This window comes from Loxodonta africana, chromosome 18, assembly GCF_030014295.1.
Source record: "Loxodonta africana isolate mLoxAfr1 chromosome 18, mLoxAfr1.hap2, whole genome shotgun sequence".
Classification (NCBI taxonomy): domain Eukaryota; kingdom Metazoa; phylum Chordata; class Mammalia; order Proboscidea; family Elephantidae; genus Loxodonta; species Loxodonta africana.
The window spans coordinates 57,931,380-57,943,865 of NC_087359.1; the positions used below are offsets into that span (position 1 = coordinate 57,931,380).

The window sequence follows — 12,486 nt, forward strand, 5'->3', positions numbered from 1 at the left end:
CTCTCTCTTTTTTTATGGGCTCTCTCCTTCTCACGCACTCACTTTCTAGAACTCTCCCCAGTCTCACTTTCTCTCTCTCTCCAATCTTTGTCTCTTTTTTTTTGTAATTAACTTTTATTAAGCGTCAAGTCAACATTTACAAATCCAATCAGTCTGTCACATGTAAGTTTACATACATCTTACTCCCTTCTCCCACTTGCTCTCCCCCTATTGAGTCAGCCCTTTCAGTCTCTCGTTTCGTGACAATTTTGCCAGCTTCCCTCTCTCTCTATCCTCCCATCCCCCCTCCAGACAAGAGTTGCCAACACACTCTCAAGTGTCCACCTGATTTAATTAGCTCACTCTTCATCAGCATCTCTCTCCTCCCTGCTGACCAGTCCCTTTCATGTCTGATGAGTTGTCTTCAGGGATGGTTCCTGTCCTGTGCCAACAGAAGGTCTGGGGAGCATTGCCATCGGGATTCCTCTAGTCGCAGTCAGACCATTAAGTATGGTCTTTTTATGAGAATTTGGGGTCTGCATCCCACTGATCTCCTGCTCCCTCAGGGGTTCTCTGTTGTGCTCCCTGTCAGGGCAGTCATCGATTGTGGCCAGGCACCAACTAGTTCTTCTGGTCTCAGGATGATGTAGGTCTCTGGTTCATGTGGCCCTTTCTGTCTCTTGGGCTCTTAGTTGTCGTGTGACCTTGGTGTTCTTCATTTTCCTTTGCTCCAGGTGGGTTGAGACCAATTGATGCATCTTAGGTGGCCACTTGTTAGCATTTAAGACCCCAGACGCCACATTTCAAAGCGGGATGCAGAATGTTTTCATAGTAGAATTATTTTGCCTATTGACTTAGAAGTCCCCTCAAACCATGTTCCCCAGACCCCCGCCCCTGCTCCGCTGACCTTTGCAGCATTCATTTTATCCTGGAAACTGCTTTTGGTCCAGTCCAATTGAGCTGACCTTCCATGTATTGAGTGTTGTCTTTCCCTTCACCCAAAGCAGTTCTTATCTACTGATTAATCAATAAAAAACCCTCTCCCTCCCTCCCTCCCTCCCCGCTTCGTAACCACAAAAGTATGTGTTCTTCTCAGTTTTTACTATTTCTCAAGATCTTATAATAGTGGTCTTATACAATATTTGTCCTTTTGCCTCTGACTCATTTCGCTCAGCATAATGCCTTCCAGGTTCCTCCATGTTATGAAATGTTTCACAGATTCGTCACTGTTCTTTATCGATGCGTAGTATTCCATTGTGTGAATATACCACAATTTATTTACCCATTCATCCGTTGATGGACACCTTGGTTGCTTCCAGCTTTTTGCTATTGTAAACAGAACTGCAATAAACATGGGCATGCATATATCTGTTTGTGTGAAGGCTCTTGTATCTCTAGGGTATATTCCGAGGAGTGGGATTTCTGGGTTGTGTGGTAGTTCTATTTCTAACTGTTTAAGATAACGCCAAATAGATTTCCAAAGTGGTTGTACCATTTTACATTCCCACCAGCAGTGTATAAGAGTTCCAATCTCTCCGCAGCCTCTCCAACATTTACTATTTTGTGTTTTTTGGATTAATGCCAGTCTAGTTGGTGTGAGATGGAATCTCATCGTAGTTTTAATTTGCATTTCTCTAATGGCTAATGATTGAGAGCATTTTCTCATGTATCTGTTGGCTGCCTGAATATCTTCTTTAGTGAAATGTGTGTTCATATCCTTTGCCCACTTCTTGATTGGGCTGTTTGTCTTTTTGTGGTTGAGTTTTGACAGAATCATGTAGATTTTAGAGATCAGGCGCTGGTCGGAGATGTCATAGCTGAAAATTCTTTCCCAGTCTGTAGGTGGTCTTTTTACTCTTTTGGTGAAGTCTTTAGATGAGCATAGGTGTTTGATTTTTAGGAGCTCCCAGTTATCGGGTTTCTCTTCGTCATTTTTGGTAATGTTTTGTATTCTGTTTACGCCTTGTATTAGGGCTCCTAGGGTTGTCCCTATTTTTTCTTCCATGATCTTTATCATTTTAGTCTTTATGTTTAGGTCTTTGATCCACTTGGAGTTAGTTTTTGTGCATGGTGTGAGGTATGGGTCCTGTTTCATTCTTTTGCAAATGGATATCCAGTTATGCCAGCACCATTTGTTAAAAAGACTATCTTTTCCCCAATTAACTGACACTGGTCCTTTGTCAAATATCAGCTGCTCATATGTGGATGGATTTATATCTGGGTTCTCAATTCTGTTCCATTGGTCTATGTGCCTGTTGTTGTACCAGTACCAGGCTGTTTTGACTACTGTGGCTGTATAATAGGTTCTGAAATCAGGTAGAGTGAGATCTCCCACTTTCTTCTTCTTTTTCAGTAATGCTTTGCTTATCCGGGGCTTCTTTCCCTTCCATATGAAATTGGTGATTTGTTTCTCTATCCCCTTAAAATATGACATTGGAATTTGGATTGGAAGTGCATTATATGTATAGATGGCTTTTGGTAGAATAGACATTTTTACTATGTTAAGTCTTCCTATCCATGAGCAAGGTATGTTTTTCCACTTAAGTATGTCCTTTTGAATTTCTTGTAGTAGAACTTGTAGTTTTCTTTGTATAGGTCTTTTACATCCTTGGTAAGATTTATTCCTAAGTATTTTATCTTCTTGGGGGCTACTGTGAATGGTATTGATTTGGTTATTTCCTCTTCGGTGTTCTTTTTGTTGATGTAGAGGAATCCATGTGATTTTTGTATGCTTATTTTATAACCTGAGACTCTGCCAAACTCTTCTATTAGTTTCAGTAGTTTTCTGGAAGATTCCTTAGGGTTTTCTGTGTATAAGATCATGTCATCTGCAAATAGTGATAACTTTACTTCCTCCTTGCCAATCCGGATACCCTTTATTTCTTTGTCTAGCCTAATTGCCCTGGCTAGGACTTCAAGTACGATGTTGAATAAGAGCGGTGATAAAGGGCATCCTTGTCTGGTTCCCGTTCTCAAGGGAAATGCTTTCAGGTTCTCTCCATTTAGAGTGATATTGGCTGTTGGCTTTGCATAGATGCCCTTTATTATGTTGAGGCATTTTCCTTCAATTCCTATTTTGGTAAGAGTTTTTATCATAAATGGGTGTTGAACTTTGTCAAATGCCTTTTCTGCATCAATTGATAAGATCATGTGGTTTTTATCTTCTGTTTTATTTATGTGATGAATTACATTAATGGTTTTTCTGATATTAAACCAGCCTTGCATACCTGGTATAAATCCCACTTGATCACGGTGAATTATTTTTTTGATGTGTTGTTGGATTCTATTGGCTAGAATTTTGTTGAGGATTTTTGCATCTATGTTCATGAGGGATATAGGTGTATAATTTTCTTTTTTTGTAATGTCTTTACCTGGTTTTGGTATCAGGGAGATGGTGGCTTCATAGAATGAGTTCGGTAGTATTCCATCATTTTCTGTGCTTTGAAATACCTTCAGTAGTAGTGGTGTTAAGTCTTCTCTGAGAGTTTGGTAGAACTCTGCAGTGAAGCCATCCGGGCCAGGACTTTTTTTTGTTGGAAGTTTTTTGATTACCGTTTCAATCTCTTTTTTTGTTATGGGTCTATTTAGTTGTTCTGCTTCTGAATGTGTTAGTTTAGGTAGGTAGTGTTTTTCCAAGAATTCATCCATTTCTTCTAGGTTTTCAAATTTGTTAGAGTACAATTTTTCGTAGTAATCTGAAATGATTCTTTTAATTTCATTTGGTTCTGTTGTGATGTGGTCCTTCTCGTTTCTTATTCGGGTAATTTGTTTCCTTTCCTGTATTTCTTTAGTCAGTCTAGCCAATGGTTTATCAATTTTGTTAATTTTTTCAAAGAACCAGCTTTTGTCTTTGTTAATTCTTTCAATTGTTTTTCTGTTCTCTAATTCATTTAGTTCAGCTCTAATTTTTAGTATTTGTTTTCTTCTGGTGCCTCATGGGTTCTTTTGTTGCTCACTTTCTATTTGTTCAAGTTGTCGGGACAGTTCTCTGCTTTCGGCTCTTTCTTCTTTTTGTACGTGTGCATTTATCGATATAAATTGGCCTCTGAGCACTGCTTTTGCTGTGTCCCAGAGGTTTTGATGGGAAGTATTTTCATTCTCGTTGCATTCTGTGAATTTCCTTATTCCCTCCTTGATATCTTCTATAACCCAGTCTTTTTTCAGGAGGGTAGTGTTCATTTTCCAAGTATTTGATTTCTTTTCCCTAGTTTTTCTGTTATTGATTTCTAGTTTTATTGCCTTGTGGTCTGAAAAGATGCTTTGTAATATTTCAATGTTTTGAACTCTGCAAAGGTTTGTTTTATGACTTAATATGTGGTCTATTCTAGAGAATGTTCCATGTGCGCTAGAAAAAAAAGTATAGTTTGCAGTATTTGGGTGGAGAGTTCTGTATAAGTCAATGAGGTGAAGTTGGTTGATTGTTGTAAGTAGGTCTTCCGTGTCTCTATTGAGCTTCTTACTGGATGTCCTGTCCTTCTCCGAAAGTGGTGTGTTGAAGTCTCCTACTATAATTGTGGAGGTGTCTATCTCACTTTTCAATTCTGTTAAAATTTGATTTATGTATCTTGCAGCCCTGTCATTGGGTGCATAAATATTTAATATGGTTATGTCTTCCTGATCAATTGTCCCTTTTATCATTATATAGTGTCCTTCTTTATCCCTTGTGGTGGATTTAAGTCTAAAGTCTATTTTGTCAGAAATTAATATTGCTACTCCCCTTCTTTTTTGCTTATTGTTTGCTTGATATATTTTTTCCATCCTTTGAGTTTTAGTTTCTTTGTGTTTGTAAGTCTAAGGTGTGTCTCTTGTAGGCAGCATATAGATGGATCGTGTTTCTTTATCCAGTCCATGACTCTCTGTCTCTTTATTGGTGCATTTAGTCCATTTACATTCAGCGTAATTATAGATAAATAAGTTTTTAGTGCTGTCATTTTGATGCCTTTTCATGTGTGTTGTTGGCCATTTTCTTTTTCCACATACTTTTTTGTGCTGAGACGTTTTTCTTAGTAAATTGTGAGATCCTCATTTTCATAGTGTTTGACTTTATGTTACTTGAGTCGTTACGTTTTTCTTGGCTTTTATCTTGAGTTATGGATTTGATATTCCTTTTTGTGGTTACCTTATTATTTACCCCTATTTTTCTAAGTAAAACCTAACTTGTATCGTTCTATATCGCCTTGTAGCATTCTCCATCTGGCAGTTCAATGCCTCCTGTATTTAGTCCCTCTTTTTGATTATTGTGATCTTTTACCTATTGAGTTCCATGATTCCCTGTTGTGTGTATTTATTTATTTATTTAAATTAATCTTAATTTGTTTGTTTTTGTGATTTCCCTATTTGAGTTGATATCAGGACGTTCTGTTTTGTGACCTTGTATTGTGCTGGTATCTGATATTATTGGTTTTTTGACCAAAAAATCTCCTTTAGCATTTCTTGTAGCTTTGGTTTGGTTTTTGCAAATTCTCTAAACTTGTGTTTATCTGTAAATATCTTAATTTCTCCTTCATATTTCAGAGAGAGTTTTGCTGGATATATGATCCTTGGCTGGCAGTTTTTCTCCTTCAGTGCTCTGTATATGTCGTCCCATTCCCTTCTTGCCTGCATGGTTTCTGCTGAGTAGTCTGAACTTATTCTTATTGATTCTCCCTTGAAGGAAACCTTTCTTTTCTCCCTGGCTGCTTTTAAAATTTTCTGTTTATCTTTGTTTTTGGCAAGTTTGATGATAATATGTCTTGGTGTTTTTCTTTTTGGATCAATCTTAAATGGGGTTCGATGAGCATCTTGGATAGCTATCCTTTCGTCTTTCATGATGTCAGGGAAGTTTTGTGTCAGGAGTTCTTCAACTATTTTCTCTGTGTTTTATGTCCCCCCTCCCTGTTCTGGGACTCCAATCACTCGCAAGTTATCCTTCTTGATAGAGTCCCACATGATTCTTAAGGTTTCTTCATTTTTTTAAATTCTTATATCTGATTTTTTTTTAGCTATGTTGGTGTTGATTCCCTGGTCCTCCAGATGTCCCAGTCTGCATTCTAATTGCTCGAGTCTGCTCCTCTGACTTCCTATTGCGTTGTCTAATTCTGTAATTTTACTGTTAATCTTTTGGATTTCTACATGCTGTCTCTCTATGGATTCTTGCAACTTATTAATTTTTCCGCTATGTTCTTGAATAATCTTTTTGAGTTCTTCAACTGTTCTATCGGTGTGTTCCTTGGGTTTTTCTGCAGTTTGCCTTATTTCGTTTGTGATGTCTTGAAGCATTCTGTAAATTAGTTTTTTATATTCTGTATCTGGTAATTCTAGGACTGTATTTTCCTTTGGGAAAGATTCTGATCCTTTTGTTTGGGGGGTTGGAGAAGCTGTCATGGTCTGCTTCTTTATGTGGTTTGATATGGACTGCTGTCTCCAAGCCATCACTGGGAAACCAGTTTTTCCAGAAAATCCGCTAAAAAAAATGCAGTCAGAGCCCTATCAGGGTTCTCCCTCTGGCTCAGGCTATTCGGATGTTAATGGAGCTGCCTGAGGAGGGTGGGGGAGGGATCAGAGAGCTAGGAGAGTAGCAGCTCAGAATATAGCCAGAGTTGCTTGTCTTGCTTGGAATGACTATTATATCTGAGATTTCCGTGGGGCACGTCGCCTATGCATGCTGGCTGTGTGGAGATTGCCCCCGGGGGTCTGGCCCGCTGGAGTCACAGTCAGATCCTCCGCTATCAGCCCCACCCCCAAGGTTAAGGTTCCCCTACTAGGACGGTGCACTCTCGACTCCAAAATCAGAAGCTGCCTCCCAGGGACTCCCCGTCCTGCCAGCCGCGTCGCCGTGCCGACGCTGCGAACCGGCTAGGCCCCCCCCCCAGGGTCAGCTCAGGAGAGCGGAGCAGCTCCCCGTGCCTGCGCCACGACTGTGTGTCCTGGCTGGGACGCCGCTCTCCCCACTCCAAGACCAGCCACTGCCTCCCGGGGACTTCTCCCACCGGCTGCGCCGCCACACCACCTGTGGGAACCGGCTGGGCCCCCCCCGGGGTCAATTCAGGGGGATGGAGCTGCTCCCCGTGCTCACGCCATGCGCGCGCCCTGCCAAAATCCCGGCGGGACGGCTCCCCGGCTGGGGCGCTGCTCTCCCCGCTCCAAGACCAGTCACTGCCTCCTGGGGACTTCTCCCACCGGCTGCACCGCCACGCCGCCTTCGCGAACTGGCTGGGCCCCCTCCGGGAATGAGTTTGGGGGCCAGGGCTGGGCCCCTTGTCTATGCCGTCTGCCCCCCTGGGCTCTGCCCCAAATCGGGCTCCGAAGTTCTCCTGACTGGTACGCTGGCTCCAGGCTCTGAAAACAATCGCTGCCTCCCCATATTTGTTCGTTCTCCGTCTCTAAATCTGTTTTTGTTGTTCAGAGTTCGTAGATTGTTATGTATGTGATCGATTCACTTGTTTTTCCGAGTCTTTGTTGCAAGAGGGATCCGCGGTAGCGTCCACCTAGTCCGCCATCTTGGCCCCACCTCCTTCTTTGTGTCTTTTTGTCTGTCTCACTCATTCTCTTCTCTATCCTCCTGAATCACTTTCTCGCCCAATCTTTTTGTTTACTTTAGTCTCAGTTTTTCTTCATTAACCTGTATAGGGGCCGTAGGCTATGGGCTACATGGGGTATGAAGGGGCACCAATATCTTAGGAGCCTGACAAACGCCTGTGGTTGTTTCACAGTTTCTGGGCGGGGGTAGGCTTGGACCTTATCGCCACTTCAGGCATCACTCCCTTCTTCCCCAACCAGATAACACTTGAGTACTTTACCGACAAGCCAGGCCCCTGTATTTTTCCTTGTTTACTGCCCATCCCCTCGGCGTGACTATCTCACCAGCTGCAGCCTGGTCCTCCATCCAATTTCTGGAGTTTTTTTCGCATATCTATAGAGATTTGTCCTATGACGATGATATCAACCATTAGTTGATTTTCAGTAACTTCAGTATCTATGTCAGTGTGTCTCCAGAAGGCCTGAAAAATTCTTTCAAGAAACTCACAGAGGCTTTCTTTAGGTCCCTAAATTACTTTATGAATTTTTGAGAGGTTTTTCTGTTTTTGTACCCCAATTTTAAGCCTTTTAGTAAGGACTTTCTATAATGCCTCAGCCTACTTATGTCCTCTTTTGAATACTAGTCCCACTCTGGATTTTTTGCAGGGACTGTGTTATTGGCTGGCAATTTGTCAGGATTTTGGGGGTTTTATTGGTCCAACAAATTTTCTATTTATAAAATGCTAATAGAAAAAAGATAAGAGTGGAAAGTCTTTTGCGTTCTGTTTGATTGGCTTTATGTGAAAAGTTCTCTAAAACATAATTTTCAGGATTGTCTCAACTATTGTCTTTATCTCAGGGCTCAGTTGGTGTGTCTTTGTTAGTCCTTGTGAGTCCTTTTCAGTCCAGCTCCAGCTGGGTTACATTCTATATGCTCAAGGACAGGGAACACATCGATGATCAATGCCTGGACTTAGTTGAGCTCCTAGATTGCAGCCACTGCAGGCTGTTTCAACTCATGGTGCTGGCTTTCCATCAGAAACCATCTGGTTATTCACCAGGACCTTAAGTAAGAAGAGCAAATTTCTCACCAACTGCAGGCTCAGTGTACATCAACATGAGGCTTTTCTTTTGCCTTTTAAGTGTGTAAGACAGTAGAGGATAAATTTTATTATGTCTAACACTATCAGGACTCTCCCCTGCAGTAGTGACCTAGCTCATGTACTTATTCTTGTTAGTAACCAGCCCAATAAATCTGGTGTTTGTAAGGGTTTTACAGTGTGTAACCAAGTAGCTCATTGTCCAATTCTGTGTGTTCTATTTTTCTTGTGTTATTTAATAAGAGGTATTTGTTACAGCACAGACTATACTTTTCTTGGACCAATAAATAAAAACCTAAGGCTATTCTGTTATATCATGTCACCTCGGCTTAATGAGGCCAGAGATCACTGTTATTTTTCCATCCCACTACCAACTTCATCTGTTATTTGTCCCATAACCCCAAACCCATGATTAATAAATTTCTTAAAGACTTCTCCAATTCAAATATACTGTAAATAGGATTTAAAATTACCCACCATACCCTGAGTGTTGGACAAATGGGCTTTTTTTTTTTTTCTGACTCATTTTACAACGGGTAACAAATTTAACATTACCTTTCTAACATTTACTATGAATATCTAAAGATAATCTTAAAGTTGTCTCAAAGCGTACTGCCTACGCATTTATCAGGAATTTAAGTGAGAAATTGTTTACGTAAATTCACTATCGTTGGAAAGAGACCATCTAAACTAGTATAGGTGAATATATCACATAAAAAACATGTCTAGAAGGAATACACAAAGTTTGCCCAGAGAAAACAGAAAATATAGAAAAACTTCCATATGAAAACTAAGTTTCCGTTAGGGAATTCATGATTAGCAAGATAAAACAGGATGGACTTCTCCTGTTGGAGGTCTCAGTAAATCTGTCTAAAACATACTAAATGTTCTCCCTGAGGGCAAGCCTGGTTTTCTTAAGATACATAATTTTCTGTATAGCAAGAGGGTGAGAGTTTGATCATAAATATTAGACAGGTATTTTATACAACATTGTCTTGAAGACTGATTAAACCAATTACTGATTTACCCTAAATATCACTCTATTTACTGATCTTGGGAGTCATTTTCTCAAAACAGATGGAATTCTTTAAAAAAAGCACAACACCCAGAGCAAAAATAGTCTTGTTAGTTTATCTGGACAATTGTTTACGTCAAAGTGGCTTCAGGAATTAGTTTGTTTTTCCAAAAGGACACCCAAAGGCGATGGCCTGTGTGGGCTGCCCCATCCTCTATGAAAGCCAGAAACCTGGATTCTGGGAGAATTACATATAACTCTCATGGTTTTCTCTGTTATAGACTCTTTGATCAAAAATGCTCAATTAGTATCCTTTTTGAAGTTCTCAGGCACCACACAGCAAATCAGGAGGTAGGATAGAAACACTAACATTAGGCCGATTGTACGAAATAACCAATGAAACCATGACCCTAAGGTCTTTGAACCAAGGAAACAAATCTCCTGAGGTGTTTGTCTGTGCATAAGCAGCATCCGTAACTGCTTTTCATGTGCCCCAGCAACAACTACATTCTGCCAAACCTAAGATTGTTAATTCAAGAGTTAACAATATCTAAACCCACTAGTTAGATAACTTAGGAGAAAAGAGGAATATGGTTTCTTATCTCCGGAAAGTAGAACCTTAAAGCATTTCTTATTTCCAGAAAGAAAAACCTTAAAACATGAGAAATATTCCCCATAAAACCCATAGTGTCATATCGTTTCCTCGGCCTTATGTAGTTAACTTCTCTTTCATGTGATACTGCATCAACCACAGTCTGTGAACCCACCAGTATTTGCATAAGAATTTTGGAAATTTTGATTGAGTCTACTCACAGTCTCTTTCATAAGACCAATATAGTCCATCTTTTTTTTTTCTTGAGATATTCTGGTCATATGTATTCAGAAAGTAAAAACTTATCTGTAGATGACAAAACTTAATACAGTCATGACTAGTTTATAAACATAATTCTTAATGGTGAAAGACCTGATAGAAATTAATTACAACCACAACACAAAGGCCAAATAAAATCAGTTAAAAAAAGTTTTCGAACCATATTTTTAAAGAACTTCAGATGTAACACATAACCTTGGGACATAATACCATATAGTTAGAATATATCAAGAATATACTGGGCGCGGGGCATGAACCTCTCCACGGACCTAGCTTCCTTCGCGTCTGTAGCTCCTGCCACCATGTCCATCACCGTCCAGCGGGAGTTTGATGAGCTGGATGCTCGGAATTGTTGGCAGCAGCTGTACCTGGAAATTTGAAATGAGTCCCATGACTATCCTCATAGGGTGGTCAAGTTTCCAGAAAACAGAAATGGAAACAGATACAGAGATGTGAGCCCATATGATCACAGTCGTGTTAAACTGCAAAATACTGAAAATGATTATATTAATGCCAGTTTGGTTGACATAGAAGAGGCACAAAGGAGTTACATCTTAACACAGCGTTCACTTCCTAATACACGTTGTCATTTCTGGCTCATGGTTTGGCAGCAAAAGACCAAAGCAATGGTCATGCTAAACTGAGTTGTAGAGAAGGAATCGGTTAAATGTGCACAGTGCTGGCCAAAAAAGATGACCAAGAGATGCTGTTTAAAGAAACAGTATTTATTGTGAAGTTCTTATCAGAAGATGTGAAATCATAGTATACGGTGCATCTACTACAACTAGAAAATACCAATAGTGGTGAAACCAGAACAATATCTCACTTTCATTGTACCACCTGGCCAGATTTTGGAGTCCCTGAATCACTAGCTTCATTTCTCAATTTCTTATTTAAAGTGAGAGAATTTGGCTCCTTGAGCCCTGAGCATAGGACCGTTGTAGTTCACTTCAGTGCCGGCATCGGGCGATCTGACACTTTTTCCCTAGTAGACAGCTGTCTGATTTTGATGGAAAAAGGAAATGATACTAACATTAAACAAGTATTACTGAACATGAGAAAATATCGAATAGGACTTATTCAGACACCAGATCAGCTCAGATTCTCATATATGGCTATAATAGAAGGAGTAAAGTTTATAAAGGGAGATTCAAACATACAGGAACTGTGGAAAGAGCTTTCTAAGAAAGACTTGTCTCCTCCTTTTGATCATTCACCAACCAAAATAGTGACTGAAAGATACAATGGGAACAGAATGAGCTTAGAAGAAGGAAAACTTACAGGTGACAGGTGTACAGGACTGTCCTCTGAAATGCAAAATACTGTAGAGGGAAAGAGTGAGAGTGCTCTGCGGAAATGTATTCGAGAGGACAGAAAAGCTAACACTGTTCAGAAGGTGCGACAGATGAAGCAGAGGCTAAATGAGACTGAACGAAAAAGGCCAAGATTGACAGACACCTAAGTATTCACGATTTGCGAATATTCTGCAACTATAAATTTTGAACCATTGATGTGCAAAGCAAGACCTGAAGCCCACTCCAGAAACTAAAGTGAGGCTTGATAGACCCGTAGATTGCCTCACAGCTGTCTGTTTACAAAGTAAACTTTACATCCAGGGAATGAAGAACACCCACCAGCAGAAGACTTTAAAGAATCCTTTAATTTGATGTATTAAGTGTTTTTTAATGAGTGTATGAAATGTAGAAAGATGTAAAAGAAACAAATTAGGGGAGACTACTTTGTATTTTGCCATTCCTTCTGTATTTTTATACTTTTTTGGCAGCATTAAGTATTTTTATTAAATAGAAAAAAAAAAAAAGAATATACCAAGACTGAGGCAGAGCCAAGATGGCAGAATAGACAGAAGCTTCCGGCAAGCCCTCTTTACAACAAAGACCCGAAAAAACAAGTGAAATGAGTATATTTATGACAAGCTAGGAGCCCTGAGCATCAAAGGCAAGTTTAGAAAATGAACAGAGGGTCGGGGGAGGAAGAGACAGTTCAGAAGCAGAGAGGAACTAATG

The 12,486-nt window shown here is 40.1% G+C and overlaps 1 pseudogene; it reads left to right on the forward strand.

Moving 5' to 3' along the window:
- Window positions 1-10,764: 10,764 nt before the first annotated feature.
- Window positions 10,765-12,106, forward strand: LOC100663529 (tyrosine-protein phosphatase non-receptor type 2-like; annotated as a pseudogene).
- Window positions 12,107-12,486: the final 380 nt, after the last annotated feature.